Source organism: Macaca nemestrina, chromosome X, assembly GCF_043159975.1.
Source record: "Macaca nemestrina isolate mMacNem1 chromosome X, mMacNem.hap1, whole genome shotgun sequence".
NCBI classification, from domain to species: domain Eukaryota; kingdom Metazoa; phylum Chordata; class Mammalia; order Primates; family Cercopithecidae; genus Macaca; species Macaca nemestrina.
Genome location: NC_092145.1, coordinates 104,024,266 through 104,031,823, shown reverse-complemented (window position 1 = coordinate 104,031,823; position 7,558 = coordinate 104,024,266). Strand labels below are relative to the sequence as shown.

Below are 7,558 nucleotides of genomic sequence, written 5' to 3'. Positions count from 1 at the left end.
AAGGCACTTCTTATACGGCGGCAGCAAGAGGAAAATGAGGAAGAAGCAAAAGTGGAAACCCCTGATAAACCCATCAGATCTCTTGAGACTCATTCACTATCACAAGAACAGTCCAGGAAAGACCCATCCCTATAATTCAATCATCTCCCATCGGGTTCCTCCCATGAAACGTGGGAATTGTGGGAGTTACAATTCAAGATCAGATTTGGGTGTGGCACAGACAAATCATATCATACAGCCTGCAGAACTGTGAGCCAAAATAAGCCATGTTTTTCTTTATAAATTACTCAGTCTCAGATATTCCTTGACAGAGATGGAAACATACTAACACATACATCTATAGGAAAACATCCTTTTCTGACAAAGGAAATCAATGTAATTGGAAGGAATGACTGTTACATGCAGATAAAAATGTAAGGATACAAGAAACATTAAAATATTGTTTTAAATGACACCTCTAAAGAAACACAACAATTCTCCATCAAAGAATTTCAACAAAAAAGAAGTGTACAAAATTGCTGAAGAATAATTCAAAATAATATTAATGAAGCTCAGTGATATACAAGAGAACACAAATAAATAATGCAAACAAGAAATATTTATGATTAAAATGAGAAATTCAATAAAGAGATAGATATCTTTTAAAAAGAATCAAACAGAAACCCTGGAACTGAAAACAATCAATAAATGAAATTAAAAATACAATGGAGACCTTCAACAATAGACCAGATTAAGCAAAATATAGTAATTTTAGACTTGAATACAGGTCTTTTGAAATAACCCAGACAAATAAAAAGAGTAAAAGAATGAAAAAAGCTTATTTTAGAGATGGAACACAATAAAGCAAAGAAGTATTCCAAATTTGGGTGTTCCAGAAGGAGAATAGATGGGCAAGGGCATAGAAAGCCTATTTAATAAAATAATACCTGAACACTTACCAAGTATTGCAAGAGATATAGACATCCAGATACAAGAAGCTCAAAGACCCCCAAATACATTCAACACAAATATTTCTTCAAGACACACTGTAGTCAAACTGTCAAAGACACTGATATTTCTAAAACACCAAAATAAGTGTCAAGTCACATATAAGGAAATCCCCATCAAACCGACATTGGGTTTGTTGCAGAAATCTTACAGGTCAAGAGAGAATAGGACCATATATTCAAAGTGTTGAAAGAAAAACTAACATCCAAGAAGACTATATCTAGCAAAGCTATCCTTCAAAACACAAAAGCAAAATAAATTATTCCCCAGGCAAGCAAAAACTGAGGGCATTAATTACCACTACACGGGTCCTATTTAAAAAATGGTTAAGGAATTTCTACATCTGGAAGTGAACAGGTGATATAGGCCATCACGAAAACACACAAAAGTATAAAACTCATTGGTAGAGCAGACACATAAATGAGAACAAGAAAGGAGTCAAACAATAGCACTACGGGAAACCACTAAACAGCAATAATAAATAATAAGAAAGGAAGAAAGGATCAAAGGATATACAAGGAAACCCATAAAACAATCAACAAAGAACAGAAATAATTCCTCAACTGTCAATAATAACCTTGAATGTAAACACATTAAATTCCCAATTTAAAAATATAGACTGGCTACATGGATGTAAAAACATGACCCAACTATATGATTCCTATAAGAAACTCATCTCACCTGTAGAGACACATGTAGACTGAAAGTAAAGAGGAAAAACAATATTCCATGCAAACAGAAACCAAAAGTGAGCAGGAGTATCTGTACTTACATCATATAAAATGGACTTCAAGTCAAAAACAGTAAAAGAAGACAAAGAAGGCTATTATATAATCATAAAGGGATCAGTTCAGCAAGAGGACATAACAATCATAAATACGTATACCCTCAACATTAAAGCACACAGGTATATAAAGCAAATATTATTATCTCTAAAGGAAGAGATAGACTCTAATACAATAAAGATTGGGGACTTCAACAACTCATGCTCGGCAACAGAAGATCATTTAGAGAGAAAATCAACAAAGAAACACTGAAATTAAAGTGCACTTTAGACCAAATGGAACTAACAAATAATTACAGAACACTTTATTCAAAAGCTGAAGAATAAACACTCAGAATAGAAAACATTCTCCATAATAGATCGTATGTTAGGTCATAAAACAAGTTTTAAGAAATTAAAATAAAATTGCATCAAGTGTCTTATCAGACAAAAATGGAACAAAACCAGAAATCAATATCAAAAGAAACTTTAGAAACTGTACAAGCTCAATGTGCATGCCTGCCAGTACTCTGCACATTCACTTCTGCCAGGGCCAGGCCAGGACAGGAAGAGGAAGGCTTCTGGCATTTGTGTATGGGCCAGTATTGATGCAAGCACTGCAGGAGCCCTGACTCCACAGCATGTTTGAGCTCATTCCTCTCCAGCTTCTCTGCAGTTGAGAGCTGTTTGTTCATGGACACTGAACCCCACCAGAGTAGTCTGTGGCCCAGCAGCCACACCCACAGCTCAGTATCTTGGAAGTCTTTCGAGATACTTGATGATGTACCTCTGCCAGCAGACTGGGAGATAGCAAAGACATCTTCTGGTCAGAGATACTTCTTAAATCACATTGATCAGACCAGAAAGTGGCAGGACCCCAGGAAGGCCATGTTCTTTCAGATGAATGTTACAGCCCTCACCAGTCCTTCAGTGCAGCAGAATATGATAAACTCAGCCTGAGATCCTCTTCCTGATGGATGGGAACAAGCCATGACTCAGGATGGGGAAATTTACTACATAAACTATAAGAACAAGACCACCTCTTGGCTAGACCCAAGGCTTGACCCTCGTTTTGGTAAAGCCATTAACGAGAGAATCAGTCAGAGTGCTCCAGTGAAACAGCCACCACCCCTGGCTCCCCACAGCCCACAAGGAGGCGTCATGGATATTGGCAACCTCAACCAGCAGCAACAGATTCCACTGCAGCAATTGCAGATGGAGAAAGAGAAAGTGCAACTGAAACAGCAAGAACTACCTTGGCAGGAGTTAGTGTTCTGTAGCCAGTTACCAACACTGGAGCAGAATGGTGGGACTCAAAATCCAGTAACTTCCCCTGAGATGTCTCAGGAATTGAGAACAATGATGACCAATAGCTCAGATGCCTTTCTTAACAGTGGCACCTATCACTGTCAAAACAAGAGTACAGACAGTGGACTAAGCATGAGCAGTTACAGTGTCCCTGACATCCCCAATGACTTCCTGAACAGCATTGATGAGATGGATACAGGTGATACTATCAAACAGAGAACTCTGCCCTCACAACAGAACCATTTCCCAAACTTCCTCGAAGCCATTAGTGGTACAAATGAGGACCTTGGAACACTGGAAGGAGATGGAATGAACATAGGAGAGGAGTTGATGCCAAGTCTGCAGGAAGCTTTGTGTTGTGACATCCTTAATGACATGGAATCTGTTTTGGCTCCTACAAAGCTAGATAAAGAAAGCTTTCTTACATAGTGATAGAGACCTAAGATAGGCTGAATTCTAAATCTGTGAAGGATCTAAAGAAATAAGACATATATGCCTGAAATTTCCAAGTAAGCCAGTTGCAGTTTTCTGTTAATACAGAAAAAGTCGAACAAATGTCCAGCAAGACTCTTTCATCCACTATTTTGCTCTTCTTTGTCTATTGCTGCTGTTAATATATTGTTGACCTCTTTCACAGCTGGCCCTAAGGGAATCAAAAATTTAAAAAAAAAATGGTTTCTTTTGCTATTATAACTACTATTCATTCTGGGGACTTGGGAAGCGAGCCTGTTTGGATGATGGATGCCATTCCTTTTGCTTAGTTAAATGTTCACTGATTGACTGGGCATGGTGGCTCATGTCTGTAATCCCAGCACTTTGGGAGGCCAAGGTGGGCAGATCACCTGAGGTCAAGAGTTCAAGACCCACTTGGCCAACATGGTGAAACCATGTCTCTACTAAAATACAAAAATTAGCTGGGCTTGGTGGTGGGCGCCTGTAATCTCAGCTACTGGGGAGGCTGAGGCAGGAGAATTGGTTGAACCCAGGAGGTAGAGGTTGCAGTGAGCTGAAATCACACCCACTGCACTCCAGCCTGGGTGGCAGAGCCAGACTCTGTCTCAAAATAAATAAATAAATAAAATAAAAAGTTTACCTATCATTTTAAGTAAATACTCTGACTTAGAAATCAAATGCTTCATGTCACAGTTTGTTCAACAATTGTTTCTTCAGCTGCCTTTGGTCAGTGTAAAAACATGACTTACTGGTCTGACAAGCCAAAAATGTTAATTCCGATATTAAGTACTTAATGCTGATTTGAAGAGATAACTGGGACCAAGGCTGAAGACTGTTTTTCTTTCAGTGTTTTCTTTTCCTTCTAGGGTTATCATTGGTCACATAGTGACCTAAAATAAAAGGAGGGACCACTTTTAATTTCAGGAGCTTATAAAGTGTGAGACAATTTCCATAGAAAAATATTAATTATTGCCACATAGTCTAGTATAGGTTTTGGTGAATAATTTTGTGGGTGTGAGTTTTGTTTTGTTTCATTGTTTTTTTTTTTTTTCTTTTGCTTGGTTGGTTAGTTTTGTTGAAAGCTAGGCAAATGATCATTTAGCAAATCTGTTCATAGTTGTAGCTCGAGACGGTTATTGTAGTTATTTTGGCAAAATCTTCATTTCCTGTTTTTTAACCATATTATTTAAATCTTGATTATATGCTCTCTCTTTTACACACACACACACACACACACACACACACACACACACAATGTTTATAATAGTGTGATAGTGGAATGTATCTTTTTTTTTTTTTTTAGGTTTCCCTACTTTCCAACTAATTTTTAAAATGGTAGCTTTGTGTGCAAAGCTGGTAGTTTATATTTCACTCACAGTTTAAATTTGGTTGGGACAGTCTGCAGATGTTAGAAATATTTTCGTGTTCTAGAAAGAGCTGTTGCTATGGATAGTGCCTAGGGAAGTACTCTATGCCCTCTGGGCGTACAATACATTATATCTGATACATTGGAAAGGTACAAACAAGAAATGGCTTTATTTTCCCTCCTTGGACTATATTGGACTAATTTTTAAGTCTTGGTGGAAAATCACTGAGTAGGTTCATAATATGCCTGACAGATTTGTAGTTGTTTACCTTCATTTAGCTTTGGAAGTTTACCTTCCAAAGTTCACCTTCACCTTGGTTTTGGAAATAAATTCTAGTTTGTAGTTCTCATTTGTAATGAACACATTAAAGACCAGATTGAAATATTGCCTTCAAGATTGTTCTTACTTGTAAGACTTGCTCCTACTTCTGTATGCTTAAAATTGACTCTGGATAGAATACTATAAGGTCATGATTTAGCTGGAAAAGTGATCAGATTAATAAATGTATATTGGTAGTTATATTAAGCAAAGAAAGAGAGATAATCATGATGATATCTTTATTTTTACAGGATGATATGTAATTAAAGTACATGTCTACAGGAGTAATAATGATTTCCAAAGAGTATTTTTAAAGGAAAAGAAATGAGCATGAATTAACTCTGCAATATAAGCTATGAAGTAATAGTTGGTTGTAAATTAAAGTGGCACCAGCTAGCACCTCTATGATTCAAGGGTCTTTCAATGTTTCTAAAATAAGCCCTTATTTTTAAGGGGTCCTAACATACAAAATCTCTTTTCCTGGAAAAAATTGCTATGAAAAGCCTCAGATTGGAAAGATAGATTTTTTCCCCCAATTACAAAAATCTAAGTATTTTGGCCCTTCAATTTGGAGGAGTGCAAAAATTGGAAGTAAGAAGTTTTAAGTACTTACAGTGCTCAAAAAATGTGCAATCACTGTGTTGTATATAATAATTCATAGCTCAATCACTCGTAATAATTGACTCTAAGACTTTTATTGAGAAAACAGCAGAAAGATTAAACCTTGATTTCAGTTTGAGGGAAAATGGCCACTGTACAGATGGAGTTTTAAAGTAGTAATGAAATTCTACCTAAAATGCAATATTGAGTATTTTAATTATACAGCATATTGGTGGGTTTTTTTAATGTGCAGAGGATCAAAGCTACTTGGAAGGAGTGCCTATAATTTGCCAGTAAGCCACAAATTAAGATTGTACCTTATATATCAGAAGAGTAGTTAGCTTAGGGGGAAGGTGAGAAGGTGTGGGGGGATATTAAGATTTAGTAGGATCTTGATAGAGAAATTTATAAACTTTTTTATCTTTTTTTTTTTTTTTTTTTGAGATGGAGTCTTGCTCTGTCACCCAGGCTGGAGTGCAGTGGCCGGATCTCAGCTCACTGCAAGCTCCTCCTCTCGGGTTCACGCCATTCTCCTGCCTCAGCCTCCCGAGTAGCTGGGACTACAGGCACCCACCACCTCGCCTGGCTAGTTTTTTGTATTTTTTAGTAGAGACGGGTTTCACCGTGTTAGCCAGGATGGTCTCGATCTCCTGACCTTGTGATCCGCCCGTCACGGCCTCCCAAAGTGCTGGGATTACAGGCTTGAGCCACCGCGCCCGGCCGAGAGTCCTTTCTTTTGAATGTCAGTCATAGCCTTGATGTGGTCTCTTGTTTTGTGTCCTAGTTCTTAATGTAAAAGTGCTTAACTGCTCCTTGGTTGTATTGGGTAGCATTAGGGTAAGATTTTACATGGGTATTATTAACTGAAAAGAATACAAATGTAAAAAGCTGGTAAATTTAAAGATTATGAAATTTGTTTATTGTAAAAGCAATTCAAGAATATTCATTTGCCCAGTTATACCTCAATGTTGTAGCAGTGCTGCGATACCTGACACAGTGCTTTAGTCTATAATGATCAGTAATGTTGAGCTTTTATTCATGTTTATTGGCTGCATGTATGTTTTCTTTTGAGAAGTATCTGTTCATGTCATTTTCCCACTTTCTAATGGGGTTGTTAGTTTTTTTCTTGTAAATTTTTTAAGTTCCTTGTAGACTCTGGATATTAGACCTTTGTCATATGGATAGATTGCAAAAGTGTTCTCCCATTTTGTAGGTAGTCCGTTCATCTGATGATAGCTTATTTTGCTGTGCAGAAGCTCTTTAGTTTCATTAGATCCCATTCTTCAATTTTTACTTTTGTTGCAATTGCTTTTAGCATTTTCATCATGAAACATTTGCCTGTGCTGATGTCCTGAATGGTATTGCCTAAATTTTCTTCTAGGGTTTTTATAGTTTCAGGTTTTGCATGTAAGTCTTTAATCAATCTTGAGTTAATTTTAGTATAAGGTTTAAGGAGGGGTTCAGTTTTTAATTTTCTGCATATAGCTAGCAAGTTTCCCCAGAGCCACTTATTAAATAGGGAGTCCTTTCCCCATATCTTGTTTTTGTCAGGTTTGTCAAAGATCACTTGGTTGTATGTGTTTGGCCTTATTTCTGAGTTCTCTATTGTGTTCCATTAGTCTATGTGTCTGTTTTTGTACTAGTACCATGGTGTTTCGGTTACTGTAGCCTTGTAGTATAGTTTGAAGTTGGGTAGCATAATGCTTCCAGCTTTGTTCTTTTTGCTTAGGATTGTCTTGGCTATACAGGCTCTTTTTTGGTT

At 37.1% G+C, this 7,558-nt stretch overlaps 1 pseudogene; it reads left to right on the top strand.

The window, feature by feature from the left end:
• Window positions 1-2,483: 2,483 nt before the first annotated feature.
• LOC105465874 (transcriptional coactivator YAP1 pseudogene) lies at window positions 2,484-3,487 on the top strand (annotated as a pseudogene).
• The last annotated feature ends 4,071 nt before the right edge of the window (window positions 3,488-7,558 follow it).